This window comes from Papio anubis, chromosome 11 (genome assembly GCF_008728515.1).
Source record: "Papio anubis isolate 15944 chromosome 11, Panubis1.0, whole genome shotgun sequence".
NCBI lineage: Eukaryota > Metazoa > Chordata > Mammalia > Primates > Cercopithecidae > Papio > Papio anubis.
Genome location: NC_044986.1, coordinates 58,849,214 through 58,868,339, shown reverse-complemented (window position 1 = coordinate 58,868,339; position 19,126 = coordinate 58,849,214). Strand labels below are relative to the sequence as shown.

The following is a 19,126-nucleotide window of genomic DNA, read 5'->3' as shown; positions in this document are numbered from 1 at the left end:
GCAACAAGAATCTTTTTCTAAAAGGTGTACTATATTGGCAGTTTGATGTAGGGTTGGAGCTCAGGGGCCCTTGGGTTGGGCAGATGGGTTTGGCTCTACCTATCATAACCCTGAAACTCTGCATACATTTTTGTGAGCCTGACTTGCCCATCTGCAAATGCATGGTGGTTGCCATGAGGATTAAATGAAATAATCCCTAGAAAGTCTGTGCCTAGCACAGAGTCTGGCCCATCAGTAATAGCTCCACAATGTTAACCAGTAATATTGAAAAGAAATATAACCATTGTTTACAGACGTTTACCTGAGAAGTGATTCTTCTGGCTACTCAGTTTTGTATTTAGGACCGTGTCAGAAGAAGACAGCCACACTCTACAGTTGCGGTTACTCACGTTGAACCCATATGGACAGCAAAGAGGGGTGAGGACGAGGGCCTGGAAGCAGGCTGGGGCTGAGCAGAAGGGTTCCTAGGGCAAATCATGAGACAGACAGATTCCCTCCATGGCCCACACCTTATTCCCCTCCCTCCCCTCTCTCGCCCTCCCACCCTTTTCTCTCACCTTCCTCCCACCACTTCCTTGCTATTTTAGACTCTGAACTGTAAATTCCTTTGAGGGCAGAGGTTATGCATTAGACAGCTGTCCATCAGTTCCCTCACATGAAGCATCTGTTACTGAATCTGGTTTACAGCTACCCTCTTGGCTATTATAAGCAGAGGGACCTATTGGAGACTTCCCCACTGGGTGGGGCATTAGAGGACAGTGCTAGTGATGGGAATGAAAGGGAAATGCAGACATAAGAGATATTTAAAGGGAAAATGAAAGGTCCTGGTGAAGGATGAAGAGAGCCCAAACTTTGCATCAAGCTTGCAATCCCAGCTCTAGTATTTTAAAGCTACTTTTAGCTTTATTCTCAGGCAAATTCTTTAACTTCTCTAAGCCTCTGTTTCCTCATTTGCAGTAGACAATATTGTCTACCTCCTTGCTTGTTGTATTAAATGAGGTAAGGGGTGAAAATATCCAGCGTGGGACCTGGCATTCTATTTAGATCCATTTTCTTTTCCTCCCTCTGGGCTTTGAGAACATGGTTGCCAGAGGAATGGTGGACCCATTCAGAGACGTAGGGAAGTAGCAAACCAGCTTATTTCATGGGTAAAGAAGACTTTGACTTGGGGCATGTTGACTTTGGGGTGCTGTTAAATCCATCTGGCAACTTAATGAGGGATAGGTACCAGTTTCTAACCCACCTTCATAACTTATACCCATTGTTATGGGAGGATTAGAAGGAGATGATGGCTTAGAAGGTGTGATGGTTAATAGTGAGTGGCAACTTGATTGAATTGAAGGATACAAAGTATTGATCCTGGGTGTGTCTGTCAGGATGTTGCCAAAGGAGATTAACATTTGAGTCAGTGAGGGAGAAGTTGCCAGCATGCTGTGTAGGCTCTCTCGCAAGTAAACTCAGGTGGATACAGGACAGGACATCCACAATCCACCACTATGGCCTTATCACACTGTCTTTTTCACCTCTTTTCTTCTTATTTCTGTTAGCTGCCTGAAGGCAAGCCCCAAGGAAAGCATATGGCACCGTGCCTTACACCTAACAGGTGTTCTGTCAACAAAAATGATGATTGTCCATTTGCCTATGAAGACAGAGAAAAGGGAGAAAGATTAGATTCAACAACTGGAGTTCCTTGTTTAAAGCCCAAAACTGGGCTGGCTGAGCTGGCTGCCGTGAAACTCAGCTATTTGGCCAAAGCAGCACACTTCAATCTAGATTATTTTCATGACACAGGTATTACCTAGAAGTTCAGGGAGATAAAGAGACAGCTTGTTCTTAGGAAAAAATCAAAAAACAAAAAAATCCCCTGAGTTTGAGAAAAAGTGGGAGAGGATTTAATGAAGGCACTTACATGTTGGACTGCAGCCTCCCATGAATGGAGCAGCATGAATTGCCCTGGGAGGCCTTTGGCAGGGCTTCCTTAAGACAGGGCACTGGCCCATCCAGTCACACAATATTTATGCTCTTTAGACTTTAAAAGTATTTTTTGTAGTCAAAAGTGCTTCCACCCTTGACTTGCTGTGGATAATGATTGCTAACTAAATAAAATAAAGCTAAAAGCTTATTCTGCAGGTATGAACCCCTGCAGAAAACTATACTAGAACCTGACTGCTATGGACTGAATTGTGTCCCCCCAGAATTCATATATTGAAGTCCTAACCCCCAATATGACTGTATTTGTAGCAAGGGCCTATACAGAGCTAATTAAGGTTAAGTGAGGTCATAAGGTGGGGCCCTTATACAACACAATTAATGTCCTTATAAAAAGAGGAAGGGAGACCTCTCTCCATCAAGGGAGGACACAGAAAGAATACAGATTCCTGAAAGCCAGAAAGAGAGCTCTCAGCAGAAACTGAACTGGCCAGCACCTTGACCTTGAACTTCCCAGGCTCCAGAACTGTGAGAGAATAAATTTCGGTTGTTTAAGCCACTCAGTTGATGGTATTTGGTTATGGCAGCCCCAGCTAATACGCTCATTCTAGCCCCATCCCAGCGGCCCATGCTGAAGTCCCAGAAGCAGTGTTAGCAAAATGAATCTTATACTAGAGCAGAGCTTTCTCATCTAAAAGTTTTATGACGTTTTTCATCACAGCTAAGAGGGAGAATTTGGTCAAGAATTGTTATGTCCATCCCAGAATCAGTGAGCCAAGGTCCCCTAGCATGTAGCCCAATGCCTGGCTCATAGTATAAGCTCAAGAAGTGTTTGGTGGCTGTAACTTTGGAACATCCCAACTCTAGATTGGAGGTATCTTACCTCCTTTTCCTGGGCTCTTCGGCACTGCCTTTTCTCTAATGTCACTTAATAGGTGCTAAGAAAGTGCCTCTCAAAGCTACCTACAATTATAATCTGGGTTCAAATTCCTAACTGAGTGATCTTGGGCAAGTTAAAAGTCTTGGTTTGGGCTCCTCCAGAAAAGTTCAGATCCAAGTAGGTTATTTGGGAGTAACAGGAAACACTAGTGTGATGGTAGGAAGAAGACAGGGAAAGAAAGGCAGATGATGGAGTTGCATTGTCAAGAAAGCTGCCACTGTGGACCACTGAAGCTTATCCCATGGGGGACTGTGGAAGCCAGCATAGAGCACATGCCTCAGAATCAAATCCCATCCTGCCACCAGAAGGCAAGGGAGCCGGGGCATTTATACACCAACTCCTGCCAATTATTTGGTGATAGCTGTTCCTAGAGGAAATCTATTCCCCAATACATCCGGCTTGCTGTGTGCAAGAACACACCAGGCTCCAGAGGCCAGTGGAAGCTCTTGGCCAAGATCCTGCATTTGGAAGATGAACTGGTAGGTGCTGAAATGATGAGGGCCAAAAAGATGTGGGTGGGGCACACACAGCATCTGCCATCTATAAAAGGAAGTCTAGTACCCTATTCCATTAAATGAGTTTGTAGTCGTAACACACTTGGAACAGTCTATGGTATATAAATGCTATAAGCGTGTGTGGCTGATAGTATTTTTCATATGGGGACACGGTAATTTTCTGGTCCCATGTGCTCTGCTAGAACCTTGCCACTCTCTATTCTGGGAGGAGTCTGTTTCCTCTCCCCTTGGACCCAGAAGGACTTTGTGACTTCCCTGATGCACAGTTTGTTGCAGAAGTTAAGCTGCTGGTTTCTACCAGTAGGTCATGTAAGCTGATAAGGACCCACCTGCTTTTGTCTCTTTCTCTCTCTCTCTCTCTCTCTCTCTCTCTCTCTCTGTGTGTGTGTGTGTGTGCATGTGTGTGTGTAGAGAGAGATAGAGATAGATAAAACACACACACACACACACACCCCCTCTTGGGAGTCCTATTCCTGAAGCCACCATGCTTCAGAGATCACATGAAGAGACAATGTAGGAATAGAGAAGTCCAAGAAGCCTCAGCTGTTGAAGTCCCCAGTGAAGTGTCACCTTGGGTATAAATGTGTATACATTTAGTGATGATACCTTTGATATGACCCTAGCCACAGCCACCTAATAATGACTGCAACCACCAGAGAGAACCTGAGCTACATCTGCCCGATTACTCTCAACCTGAATTCCTGATCCACAGAAACCTGGAGAGATAATAAATAATGATTGTTATTCTAAGATGCTACATTTTGAGGTAACTTCTGATGTAGCCATAGTAACTGGAACAGTGCCTGATAAGTAAAATAAATATAATCTCACCTCCTCAACTTATAGGCCCTTCTCAGATATGAAATGAAATCTTCATATTCTAGATTCCACATTTAAGCAGGTGGGTCTAGCTCAAGCTAATGTTCTAACAATCAGATCTTGACAAGATTAGACTTTGCAATATGCAGAGGGTTTAGTTCTGGACTGGACATTGTGGTGCTTCCTCAGTGTTCATTTTGATCATCTTCCATTCAAGGTTGCCCTGGATATCTGGTCACTCATCCCTGCCTCCAGCAGGAGGCCCTGAATGGTCCAAGCCATTAGGAAAATTCAAGCATCTTGCCACAGTGATTGGACCACACAAGTGAAGCATAGCCAGTCAGTGGTTGACTTTCCCCTAGGACTGGTTAGGAACGGAATCATCAGCACCACATCTGGGACTGTTGCTGAAAAATCTAGGGCATAAAGGCATTCTTTCTCCAGGAAACGTTGGAGTCAGACATGCATGCTGGAACCACTGCAATGATTTTGCTATCATGAGGGAAACCAGCCTGAGGATGGAATCAACACACAAAAGAGGCAAGACGAAGAGAATTACAGAGAAATGAATCTAGAGCCTTGACAAAATCATGCTTAAATCCCAGAGTACATCTACATTTTCAGATATGGGAGCCAAGATGTTGCTTTCATTATTTAAACCGTCTTAATATGGATATACTATTACTTGGAACCAAATGCATCATAATTAATTCTGGTACCAACGCATCAGATATTGTCACAAAACCTAATCCACTCCTGTTCTGCAGAGTTAGAAAAGAGGATCAATGTGTAATCTAAATAAACCTTTTCCAGCACTTTCTTTGGACATTTGTGTATGAAACCTTGAGTTTTGCCAAGAAAATAACTACCATTTTCCTGGCTATATCTTTGATATAAATGTGCATACATTTAGTGGGTGTATTAATTTCCTAGGGGCTACTGTAAACAAAGTACCACAAATTGGGTGGCTTAGAACAACAGAAGTTTATTATCTCACTGTTTTGGAGACCGGAAGTCCGAGATCAAGGTGTCCACAGGACCAGGCTCCCTCTGAAAGCTCCAGGGAAGGATCTATTCCAGGGCTCCCTGAGCTCCCAGTAGCCTCAGGCATTCCTTCGTTGGTCGATGGGTGTGTTCTCCATGTCTCTATGCATGTCTTCCCTCTGTGTGTCCGTCTCTGTGTCCAAATTTCCTCTTTTCACAGTACATGAGTCATATTGGCTTAGGGCCTATTGTAACACCCCTAGTTTAACTTGATTACTTTTTTAACATCCCTATTACCAAACATGGCCACATTCTGAGGTACTGGGGGTTAGAATTTTAGTAATATCTTTTGCCGGAGGAGAGGAGGATGCAATTCAGCCCACGACAGTACGGTAGAGGAAGTGGACAAGGAGGGTGTACATGAGGAGGAGAAGACATCAAATACAGGAACGTTAAAAAAAAACTTACCAATCACACAATTTTGGAGTTGTCCAAGTGTAAGAAGGCCGATATTCCTGCTTTGACTTGTAGAGACTGGGGTTCCTGACTGAAGACACTTTCTCTGCAGAGAGATGGGGATAGAGATGAACACAGAGCCTGTGTTGCCTCTTTTTTCTAGCCTAGATGTTTTCCTTACAACAATTTCTGTTTTGTTGCGTGGTTTCTTTCTTTCTTTCTTTCTTTTTTGAGGGAATACACACAAAGCTTTGACTTATATTATTCTCATTGCATCCAACTGAATGAAATTTATGAAGCCTCTTGCACACTGTATTCATTGTTTGGGTTGGGATAATTGAAGTGTCAGGAATATTTGCTTATTGAAAACAACTCAGGACGGCCCTGTGCACCCAACTGGACCAGGGCCACAAGACATGCCACATTCTGGACAGCTGTGTCCTATTGTCTTTTACAGCAGGGGCACCTTCCCAGGTAGATTAATTTCACACCTGGGAATGAGCAGTGGTTTAAGAATTAGAGGGCATTATTTCTAGTGTGGACTTCACAATTCACTCACTGTGTGACTTCGAATAAATCATTTAATGTCTCTGGACTTCAGAGTTTAATGGACATAAATAACATGGTGTTTTCTACCTCATAGGGATACTATGTAGCTCAAAAAGGAGAATCTATATGAAATACTTTAGAAATCATAAAATGCCATCCAAATGTGTATCATTTACAATAAAAAGTAATCATGTCTACTTCTGCTTAAAGTAGAACTTTGAACTAGGGAAGAAAATGGGCCAATGTTCTCATTATTCACCATTTTCTCCCCAAGATCCATCCTCCACACTTTTCTGACCTGCTCTGTACCTTGGGAGACTGAGCACTGCAGATTGCACTGGCTAGACTTCATTGTCTTGTGGCTTCTGGGTGGTTTGGCTAATGAGAAGTGCTTATAGGAAATAGGGAGGTGGGAGGAGAGAAACATTGGGGTATTTATTCGTTTTACTCTTCTGGGCAGTAGCTGTGTTCTCCTATAGCCACCACTCCGATTGGGCAACTGGTTCTACCCCTTTGGCCCTCTTTAGGCTTCAAGTAACTCCATTCCCTCTGCTCCCCTTCGGGATGAGGAGGATGACAGTGTATGAATGTGGCTGGTCCTCGGTGCCTGACTCTGCAAATGGCCTCTGCATCATCACTCTTCAACACTTTGAATGCGCCGTCTGATTCTCAAGGGACCCTGACACAGGCAGCAGCATGACCACGATGTGGGCGATAGCTCAACTCTTTCTGAGGGAATCCTCTCTCTTTTTGGGAATGGTCTGAGTTTTTTCTTTTCTTTAGCCATTGAGCAGGTCTGCAATGTGATGTTTCTCTTGTAGAAACAAGCACCAGTGGATCAGGAAGAGCTATAAGGATTGGAGGTCTTCACTGTCTTCCATCAGCAATTCGAAGGTTTCATTAGGTTTCCCAGGAGGCCAGGCCTCTGTTCTTTCTCTGGTACCTCCTGCCCCTCCCTATATTCAGGCATTTTCCGAGTTCAGTCTGCCCTTCTCTGGAGGTTACCCCCGATCTTTCGTCTGCCCTCATCTCTTGCCTGTGCCTTCAGGGCTCCTCAGTGACTCTCCATGCAGAACACAGCCTCCTTTCTCTTTCCCACACCCCAGCCCCGGCTTTCCTATTTCTGTTCATGCTGCCCAGGCTTGGAATTCCAGCTCATCTCACACACCTTTAGTCACTCCTTATGTGCAAGCAGGCACCAAGAGCATCGCTTTCTCCCTTCCCACGAGTCCCTGCAGCCCTCCCTGCACTCTCAGTGTCTCATTACTGGACCTCTCTTTAGTTCTGAGTTTCTGTGACAGGATGTCCAGTCAGCCTTCCTGCCTACAGTCTCTCCTCAATCCTCTACAGACAATAGACTTCTGCCACCTTCGTTTTCCTAAAACTTGGCTTCCATTGTGCCCCTTCTATGAAAACCTTCAATGACCCTGCTGTCCACCATACAAAGTCTGAACTCCTGACCCTGACATTCAAAGCCCTGCACAGTCTACTTCTTGGTCTACTTACTACCTTACAAGCCCACTCTCCTCTCCCTGCTACCCCGTGACTACATCAGGGGCTTTCCAGCCTCCACTGCCCCAGAAATGCTGCCCTCCTGCCTCCTGGCGTGAACCTTGCCTATTCTTCCAAGCTGAACCCCAATGCCACTTGCTCTCTGAAATCTTCCTTGACCACTACAAGCGACAGGGAGGCTTCTTTTCTTTCAACCCCTCTTCCTTTTCTTTCAAGTTCCGGGACGTATTTGCTGAGCTGAGCTGAACTTCGTCTTCTAAGAATGTTGTTTGCCTGAGCCATTTGAGACTTGTATCTCCCTGACTTGTACTGCTGTGCCGTTAGAATGCGGTTTGGACACACGTGTCCTGCATAGTATTAGGCCCTTACTATTTACCGAATGAATATATAAATATGGGAAACACATCAACTTATCCGAACTGCTGATCGTTAAGAGATTAGACACATATATGTATTTTTGCAAGCTCATAGGTCCCTGACACTAAAGTCATACATCTACTCAGGTAGGCTTTTGGTCTAAAAAGGAACAGGGATGATGATGACAAACAATAAAATATCTACCACTTCCTGAATGCCTGCTGTGTGCCAGTGCTTCACATGCAAAATCTCTTTTAACCTTTTAAACCAACTTATATTAGTATTATTACTAACTGTACTTTATGAACCAGGAAATGGAAGCTCAGAGTGACTAAGCAAATATATCTAGTAGGGGGCAAGGCTGAATTTGAACCTGAGTCTGAGAATGCTCAAGTCTGTTCTATCAACCAATCAGTAGGCAGCCTTTAGAAGTATCCTGCAGGAGGCCCCGGGAGTGTGGAGTATTTAGTGTGTAATGCATATGTGGCACTTGTCTACCTCATCTTCCTTCCATTGAGGGCAGGAATCCTATCCTGCTGCTGTCTGTATCTTCACAGTGATGCCTATGACTTGGCTTTGCATATAATCGGCACTCACTAATGATTTATTAGTTGATTTTCAGCTCTCCTCCACTTCACATTTGAATTTCAAGTGTTTTGTTTTGTTTTTGAGACAGGGTCTTGCTCTGTCACCCAGGCTGGAGTGCAGTGGTGCGATCATGGCTCATTAGAGCCTCGAACTCCCAGGTTCAAGTGATCTTCTCACCTGAGCCTTCTGAGTAGCTGGGACTACAAGCATGTGCCACCATGGCTGGCTCAAGTGGTTTTTTTTGTTTGTTTGTTTGTTTGTTTTTTTCTCAAAGGATCTGGCCAGGATTGCACTATAGGTTTGCATAGGAATTCTCTTTCCACCTACCAGTACCATAAAATCTTTAGTTAATATAATTATTTGTCTCTAGAGGTCTCCCCTTGAAGGGGCTTGGTACTGTGTCAACTTAGCTAAGTTGGAAATATTTCCCAGAACTCTCTTCCCTGTATCATTGTAGATTAGGATTGACCACAAGAGAAATGTTCATGAGACTGGGAAGGCAGAAGGGAAGGAAGCAGTAGCCACTCTTTGTGGATTGGTGTATGTGTCAGGCAGACCCCATAGCTCACGCTGACCTAATAGCTCATCCTCTTGGCATGGAGCAGTGCCTGGGCCTGCAATTCCTTCAGCTCCTACCCAATCTCCTCCTTCAGATTCTTGAGTTGCAAACTTAGTGTGTATGCAGTCTCATGGAGAAAGTGTTGGCTTCTGCAGGTTCCCCACATTGTCAAAATTGGAGGCAATAAGAGGCATAGGTGGGGTCCATTCTGTCCTCATTGTTCTGAAGCAGGAGAATAGGTCCTGGAGGCAGGAAATGGAAGGCCAATTCATGCTGACTTCCTAGAACTAAATCAAATGGAAAACCCCAACTTTCCATGCCCAAGTAACAAAAGGACCAGATGCTACTCCCTTTGCACTGCCCCCCCGCTGTCCTTCTGCAGGGCAGATGAAAAATTGAAAGTAGCTCTGATAGTCCCCTCCTGCAATCAGTCAGACTGGTCATGGGCCAAGTCTTCATTTGCACAGGGTGTAACTTTGTAACTTCACTTCGCCTCTGATTGGTCGCTTTCTACAACAAATCAGACTGGTTGCAGGCCGCTACTTCATTTACATAGGGTGTACACCAATGAGAAAACTCTAGAGAATATTTAAAGGTCAGAAAAATATGTAACCAGGTTCTTGAGCTGCTTGTTCAGGCCAGCTCCTACCTTGTGGAGTGTGCTTTTATTTTAATAAATTGCTTTTGTTGCTTCTTTCCTTGCTTTGTGCATTTTGTCCATTTTTTTTGTTCGAGATGCCAAGAACCTGGACACCTTCCAATGGTGACGGTTCTAGTTTTTCTCACGCTTCCAGTTAATGTTGCTCTCCTCACATTAGATCCAGCCTTCTTTCCTGATTACCAGAGCTGCCCAGCTACAGCAGCTTTAGGCCCCCACCAGGTACAGAAGCAGCTTGCCATAACCCCCTTCACCAGCTCCCACAATCGTGCTCATCTTAATAACAAATCCCTTGTTCTGTATCACTCAGAGTGACCCTGCTTCTCCGATTAAACCCTAGCGGATTCATCCCTCTTCCCTGAGTCCCCAGGATATGGTGTCTCTGGTCACGTGGCCACCTCAAAGAAATGTGTTTATGGTAATTGGGCAAAGTCACTGTTAAAGCAGGAGGAAAGCCTAGAATCGGGGAGCTTCTTACTCTTACCCTTTCCCTCCCCACAAGGCTATGCTGTTTTCCAAGGCAGGAGCTAGATCCATCTGTCTTATAGCGAAACCCAACTTAAGACACTTCAGTATTATTCAAGTCTCTACCTGCCTCAGCAAACCTGGGCTGAACTCAGCTCTGATGTCACTGCTTTTGGAGGTTGTGTAGCCACTTTTTTTTTTTTTTTTTTTGAGACAGAGTCTCACTTTGTCACCCAGGGTGAAGTGTGGTGGCACGATCTCGGCTCACTGCAAGCTCCGCCTCCTGGGTTCACACCATTCCCCGGCCTCAGCCTCTCAAGTAGCTGGGACTACAGGCGCCCGCCACCACACCTGGCTAATTTTTTTTTTTGTTTGTTTGTTTAGTAGAGACGGGTTTCAGCGTGTTAGCCAGGATGGTCTCGATCTCCTGACCTCGCTATCTGCCCTCCTCAGCTTCCCAAAGTGCTGGGATTTGTGTAGCCACCTTTGACCTTTAGTGGTTGCTCTCAGATATCACTGGCATCCAGGGCACCTGTGCATGGAGGTGGACTTGTAGTTAATCACAAGTGGACTAGAGTATGAGGTTGCCTAAGGGGCTGTGTCCCAGAGGCTCTGAAGACTGCTGTTCAAAGGTATCTGCCTTTGACCAGGTGTTTGAAAATCTAAATGTCACCGTTAATAAGCCATCCCTGTGGATTACTCTTCCTGGTGTCTGTTATTAAAAAGCCATACACCTTTGATAAAATAATCATTTGCAGAGTGTAGTAGAAAGAATGTGGTTTCTGGAATCAGGTGGCTCTGAAATCAATCTACTTCTGCCATTTAAAATAGCTATGAGGCTGCAATAAAATAATTATTTAACCTCTTCATGCTGCAATTTCCTCACCTATTAAAATGAGGATAATAATATCCAATTTGATATCCAAGAAAACAAATGTGAAAGTATCTAACCCAATGCTTGGCACACAGGTGACCCTGAATGAATGTTAGCATTTACTCCTGATTTCCGTTCCTTGAACTAAATAATGCCTTGGAATTCCTAGCAAGGCCCTGAATGGGCATCGTTGCTGTTGCTTTCTCATCACAGTTGGGATCTAGTGGGTGAGAGGGTGAGGGTCTACTGTGAGTGTGTGTGTGTGTTTCAGGAGGATGGGGGGAGAGAGAGCGCCCGCATGGATTAGAGTTAATAGCTAGTTTTAGAAGAGAGATTAGGTTATCAGAAGAGGATTTCAAAAAGCTAGCTTATTTCCATCCACCTTTCTCCATTTTTGTTGCTGCCATCTTAATTCAAGTTGCCTTCTCCTTCCTGGATTACTTCAATAGTCTTATCTGGTTCTTCTGACTCTTCTGATCTCTTCTTAGTTTATTCTCTTCTTGGAAGCCAGTGATCTCTTCTAAATGTAAATCAGATCTTACTTAACCCTCTGACCCTTTCCATTATACTTGGCATTCATCTAAACCCTAATCATGGCCTGGAAAGTGCTCTATAGCTTGGCCCCTGTCTACCTTCCTCCCTCAGCCTTCTCTCCCTCCTTCCCTCCCACTCAGTAACTTTTATTTACACCAGAATTTTCCCAGCTCCTTGGGCCAGTCAGCTCAAGACCTTTACTCATGATTCTCTCTCTCTCTCTCTCTCTCTCTCTTTTTCTGTCTCTCTCTCTCTCACACACACACACACACACACACACACACACACACTTCCACTTCCATGTGTTCCTGTTACACTTAATTCTGCTGGCTGACTCCTACCCAACCTTCACATCTTTATTCAAATGTGATTTTCCAGACTTCCCAAACAAAAGTAGGCTTCCTTCTTGTTCTTTCTTGTAAAACATCTCGTGTGTGTCTTGTATATTTTTTTCTTATAGTCTCTATCACATTTCGAAGTGATAGAATTGTGTGTGTTGTTTTCTTTCTGAAATGTTGCTTCTCCTACTGAGTGAGTCCACGACAGTCCCATTTTCCCATTGTGTTGCCACCAGCCAGCCCACTGCCTGGCACAGTAGTCTGAATAGTGCTGGTTAATGTTGAACAAACACAGTGTCACCCTGGGACAAGTCTATCTGTATGGGATTCAGATTTTCTCTCCTTACAAATGAGCCACAATTCTTGAATTTGAGTCTTATAAAAGCCACCCAGAAAACCATACATCCTGTTTACCTCTATATTTAACTTTTTGTTTCCTACTTTTTCATTTTTAAATTGAGGCATAATTTGTACAGAGTAAAATGTACAAATATTAAGTGTGCAGATGGTGAGTTTTTCATACATACACACCCATGGAATCATTATTCCAATCAAGATATAGAATAGTCCAGCATCCAGTAGGCTGCTTCGTGTCTTTGCAATTCCATAACCTCTACCTGCACACTAGATAAGGTAACACTACTCTGATCTCCTTCTCTGTGGATTAGTTTTGTCTGCTTCAAAATCTTATGTCAATGGAATCATACAGTGCATATATTTTGGTGTCTGGCTTCTTTGGCTCAATATGTTTTGGGATTAATTCAAGTTGCTGTATGTAGCAACTGGTTTTTTTAAAAAAAATTATTGAATTGCTGACTAGTCTTTCATTGAGTGTTTAATTTCCCCATTTGACTATTGCTGGACATTGAGTTGATTCAAGTTTGGGCAATTATGGACATTCTTGCATATGGTGGACGTGTCTTTGGGTTTAGAAGTAGGAGTGGAATTGGTGGGTCTCTACATCTTTAAGCCAGGCTCTTTTGTCTTCTGCATCAGCCTTCACAAAAATCCTGGCACAGCTTAGCCACAATTTTCCAATGTGATAAGGCAGAGGTGGTTATCTACATCGTGGCAGGCTTTTTACCTGCAGGAATCCTTCATATGGATAAGTTCATTTCATGGGTTTCTGTCAAGGTCATTTAACTGTTTGATGCTGAGTCTGCAGTCATAATAGTGTCCCAGAAAATGTCACAGGATCTTTAGGGTGTCACTTTGCCAACTGGAAACCTGTGCGGTCAGTGGAACCTTTGCCCAAGTTTTCCTCGGGACCGCTGGGCTCATTCAAACCACTTGGCCCAGCAGGCTGCACTCAGCCCTAGCTACTGGCCAGATTCCACGCCTACCAAGGGGCAGCCATGTGCAGAGTGGTGAGGGATATGTGACTTTGAACAGGTTCTGGCCACTGCACACAGCCCGGCATGTCGGCTGCAGTGGGGAGGCCAACTCCAGGCGCTGGCTCTGTGCGAGGCTGATGGTGGACTAGGCGTATTGCAAGCGGTTTCCATTGTGGGCACCAAGAAACGCGGTGGTGCCCAGAAGCTTGGAGACACCAGTAACCACAGAGCCGTAAAAAAGGTGTCACAACACTGGCCTGAGGAGCCCCTAGGTCTGAACTCCTTGAAGGGCCACAGCTCTTCTCTCATCATGGAGAGTGGGGGTTGTGTTTTAACCATTCGTATTATAGCTCTTTCAGTCCCACCATTTGATAGGTCCCAAGTTTTTGTCTTGTGTCCAGGAAGAATGGAGTGCCTGGACAACCGGAAGGTGAGAAAGGTGGAGAGGAGCTTCACTGAGTGACAGAACAGCTCTCAGGAGACGCAGAGTGGGTAACTCCTTTCCACAGACAGGTCATCCTGGCAAGTGTCCAGCTCTCAGTGGAGAGGAGACCCATGGTGGGTAGCTCCTACGTGCAGGCAGGTCACCCTCAAGAGTCAAGGAGACCGGAAGTGGGTAGCTCCTTCCCACAGCTGTTAGTCCTGACTTCTGTCTGAGTCTGGCTGAGTCCAGGGTTTTAATGGGCTCAGAAGGGCGGAAGTGTGTGCTGACTGGTTCATGCGCAGCCATGGGCAAGCCTGGAAAAAGCACCGTAAGTTCTCACTCTGGGCCTCGGACTACACCCGGAACTGGCAGCCTGGTCCCCAGGCTTCAGGCTGTCCCTGGCTTGAAGGTGGAGTTTCACTAGAGACCTGCCCCTTTCTGGCCAGGAACCTGCCTGCCTCTCACCATCAACATGCTATCCATGGTGCCTTGGTTGTTTGTGCCAAGGGGCGCAGGCCTGCGCTGAGCCACCTTCAGCACCCCCAGCCTCCCTCTGGCACTGTACCCAAATTCCGGAGGGGGCCAAGGTAGGGGATGGCGTGCGGGTCTGGCATGTCAGTGCTGCCCTGAGCACCCCCACCCTTCCAGGTTGTGACAGTGCACGAGCTTGGACACAACTTTGCTCCAAAATCAGAGCTGGTGCCAGGAGTGGGGAGAGACCAGGGAGCAGGAGCAGACATTTCCTAGCCTGCAGGGCCAAGGGGGGCTTCCTGGCCCCAAGAGAAGAGAGATGCCTGGGTCCAGAGCTGCGGCTGGTCGCTGCAGGGGCGCCCGAGAGCACAGGGCTCCCTCCCCACCAACTCGGTGGGAGGCAGGACTCCCACCTGTTCCTGGCCTGGGTAACTCCACAGAGCGTGCAGCCCTGGCTGTGCCTCCCCTGCTGCAGCTGGCATCCCCCCAGTGGCCGCTCCAGCTGAGCTGCTGCCGCCATCAATAGGCCAGAACAATTTAAAATCATAATCTGAAGGGCTTCCTGCCATTGGAGCTTCATCAGACACCGTGATAAATTATCTCTAAAGTAGTAATCCGAGCCAGTAAGAAAACATTATTCTCTTCATTTAAATCACTGAATTACAGATACATTTCATGGGAATGTTTTTCTAATTACAATGATCCTAAGATAATTGCTTTGGCCATTTCTATGAAATGCTGTAGCTATTCCTGATGTATTATTTATTCATTGGTTTATTGCCAGGAGTAATATTGACTGTTTGCTGTATCCCTGTCACGGGAGGCTTTCTGCCATAACTGTGTAGTAATTTTTTGCCCTGTCTACAGGAACACACAGGGTTAATAAGCTGTGGCCGTTAGACAACATTCACCAAATTCTGCCCTTTCTCCAAAAGGTAAGTTACACTAAACGAAGAAAGGTATAATCTCTGCAAATTCCCTTGCTAAAAATCTCCTTCTCTAGAAAGGATATTTGCTTGTTGTTTTCATGTTTCTCCTTCCAAAGAATTTACAAACATTTCCCTTAATTTCCTGCATGAGACCAGAAAATTTCAGCTTTTGTCCCAGGCAAGGGAATAAACACAGTTAGAACATCTTTCCCATTTGAGACAGTGGGCCACTTCTCCCCTAGACCACAGAGGGCCCACCTCTCTGTCTGCTCTTAAGAATTCAAGAGGCTTATCAGCCTGGGAGGTTGGGACCACCCAGATGGAGATGAAGTGAACTTTCAGCAGAGAGAGGGAAGCACCTGGAAAATACCTGGATTCTGCTTTGAGTGGAAATGCAGAGACAACCACATGTTTTGGACACCCACCTCTCAGTGTGCTGGAGTCCTAAGACATCCTTCTCATTGTAATGAAAAGTACCCCACCAAAAGGGAAATACCACCCAAATTTGGCTAAATCCTGAAACAGAATTAAATGACCACATTGAATTCTCATGATAAGTCTTTGAGGAAGATGTCATCATTATCCCCAATTAAAAATTTTATTTTTTTACTTTTATTTTATTTTATTTTTGAGATGGGATCCTGCTCCGTCACCCAGTCTGGAGTGCAGTGGCACAATCTCGGCTCACTGCAACCTCGGCCTACTGTGTTCAAGTGATTCTCCTACTTCAGCCTCCCAAGTAGCTGAGACTACAGGCATGTGCCACCACACCCAGCTAATTTTTGTATTTTTAGTAGAGAAGGGGTTTCACCATGTTGGCCAGGCTGATCTTGAACTCCTGACCTCAAGTGATCTGCCCACTTCGGCCTCCCAAAGTGCTGGGATTACAGGCATGAGCCAACGCACCTGGCCTCAATTCAAAATTTTAAACTGAGGCTCAGAGAGGCTGAGTATCCTGATTAAGGTCACACAGCTTCTAGGTGATAGAATGGTGATTCGCACCCAGGGAGCCCAACTCTACCCTGAGGGACTGAGAAAGAGTGAGCTCCAATTCAGAGTGTTATCTTCCCATCCTCCACTCCACCTTTTTAAGCCTCATCTGAAAATATCATGCAAGATCACCTTTACCACACAGAGGAAAGGAAGAAACAAATAAATATGGGGGAGGAGGAAATGGAAAATAGAACTCCCACTGGGGTCTGGCTATTAATGTGTCTGCCCCGTTCTGACACTTGAATAGGTCTGGTTCTGAGTCTGCTACTGAAAAGAACCAAAAATGACCTTGAATTGAAACTCCTGCATAGGGAGGTGCCGTGATGAACTCGGAGAGACCACAGCACAGCTTTGCAAGTGCATTCAGCACAACGTCATGGTTGCTTCCAGTCGGCCAGGGGAATGCTGATGAGGTGGTTTCCAGATCTGATGAATTACCTGACTGCCAATGCCAAACTCAGGTTTTCCTCTCTGCAGGATGGAGAGGCTGGAAGGCGAGATGGTCTTTCCAAGAGGCAACCTGTTTCATCAGTGGCTTCTTTAGATGTGTTGACTTTGTGGAAGAACCCCAGTTAACAGGAACATAGGGAAGGGTTTTCTTCAGTAAGTACCAATGTCAGCCAATCCTTTACCTCTGTGATCTCATCTCCATTGTTTTCTCTGCTTTCTCTGCCTCAGCCACACTGGCTTTTTACTGTCCCTGGAACATGCCAGGCACACTCCTGCCTCAGGGCCTTTGCATGTGCTCTTTCTGCTGCCTGGAACCTTTCCCCCAGATACTCCCATGGCTCGCTTCCTCTCCTCTCATGCCTTTCCTCAAATGTCCTCTTCTGAGTGAGACCTTCCCTAGTGACGTGTTCTAGCAAAAATCACATTGTAAACTCCATCTCCCTCTACACGCACACATACGCATTCCCACTCCCCTTCTGGCTTAGTTTTCTTGTTAGCACACTCCACCTTATAATCTCCTATGCATAATACTGACTTACCTTGTTTTTGACTGTCTCCCTTAGCTGAAGGTAAGCTCCATGGAGGCAAGGATTTTAATCCGTTTGGTTCCTGTCTGTACGCCAGCACCTAGAATAATAAGTAACTAGTGCTCAATAACAACATGTTGATCCATGCATGGTGACTCACGCCTGTAATCCTGGCACTTTGGGAGGCCAAGGTGGGCGGATCACCTGAGGTCAGGCATTTGAGACAGCCTGGCAAATGTGGTGAAACCCCATCTCTACTAAAAATACGAAAATTAGCCGGACGCACAACTGTAATCCCACCTACTCGGGAGGCTGAGGCAGGAGAATTCCTTGAACCTGGGAGGTGGAGGTTGCAGTGAGCCAAGATCATGCCACTGCACTCCAGTCTGGACAACAAGAGTGAGACTCTGTCTTGAAAAAAAAAATGTTGAATGCACAAATGAATGAATTTATTAATCCTAGCCCTGCCATTTAGTAACCAGGCAGGCTATAGAGAGTTAGTTAACTTCCTTTCTAAGCCTCATTTCTGCAACTGTAAATTTAGAACGAGAATTCCTATTATCCTTGTGAGCTGTGCTTTTTCAATAGGATTACAAAAGGACACACCCAGCACAGTACTCACATGGACTCAGTAAGAATTGGCTAAATGATTTACATTGTGAGTTCAATGAAAGAATTACCAATAATAGTGACAAGCGTTTGTAGAATATTTCTATGAGCCAGGCACTATTCTAAGCATGTATGTTTATTAACCCATTTAATCTTTACAACATCCTGAAATGTATGTGCTGTTATCATCACCATCCTAGCTTTAAAAATAAAGAAACTGCAGGGGTAACTTTCTCAAGGCCACATGACTAATAAATCATAGAGCCTGGATCTGAACTCAAGCCCGTCTATTTCCAACGTCCATATCTTACCCACTTCAGCATACTTCTTCCCCATGGCAAGAAGATGTAATTTACATGACAGAGGCACAGGAAATTCCATTTAAGTCATGAAACTTCCTATTTACAAATTTTAGTTTTTAAACTTGTAAGATGTCTTCTTGGATCAAATGTGATGATAATTCAATTTCTAAATCAACTGGAACATTTAGATGGAGGCCAAATTGTATTTAACTCCAAGCCATGAAATATCTTTGGCCATGAAATGCTACCATTGTGGAGATATTTGTAAACTATGTTTTATTTAGACACACTCTGTATTAACATATATAAGACACAGTTTTAAATAGACAGCAGTGTCATTTAGTTTCCAAAGCTGAGTGGAAATAAAAACCAGGGTCATGTAGACACACCCTAAACCTAGCACCTGCTTTTGAGGCTGCTTCAAATAATATCATCCTGATTTTTCTTGTGAATTGACTTCAATCACTTGTGATTCCTGTGCATCTAGCATGTCTCATAACCGGCAGTCATTCATAGCCTATTTTGAGTGTGAGCATTCAAATGCTAGGTTTCGTTCATGAGCGGCAACTCTGCTCACGGTGCTGGCTCTACAAGTCACTGCACACTCAACAGGGAGGTGCGTACACACAAACTTTCCAAATCGTCTTTAAAAGTTTTCAGTTCCCTTTTTTCTTTTTTTGGTTTCTATTGCCTTCCCAGTAATGGCTAAGACATTGTCAGTTTGTCTTGCTTCTTGTGATTTCTCCAGATGGCCTTATGGCCCAGGAGATCAGTTGGGACCAGGTGTTAATATCCCACTAATTTTAATCTGGCTTTTATTTTTTGTTGCAAGAAACAGAAATCTATTCAAGCCAACTCAAGACAAAGGGATTTCACATATTGTATTACATTACATTATTTTAAAATGACAAATCCAAGAGCAGGAGCCATATCAGACCCTGGCCTCAAGGAATCCAGAACTCAAAGGTGCTTCTAGATTCAAGGAAGCTCCCAGGTGTTCCACAGTAGGA

General features: G+C 44.8%; 1 pseudogene; it reads right to left on the bottom strand.

The window, feature by feature from the left end:
• Positions 1-213: 213 nt before the first annotated feature.
• Positions 214-17,304, bottom strand: LOC101022940 (annotated as a pseudogene).
• Between the last annotated feature and the right edge of the window lie 1,822 nt (positions 17,305-19,126).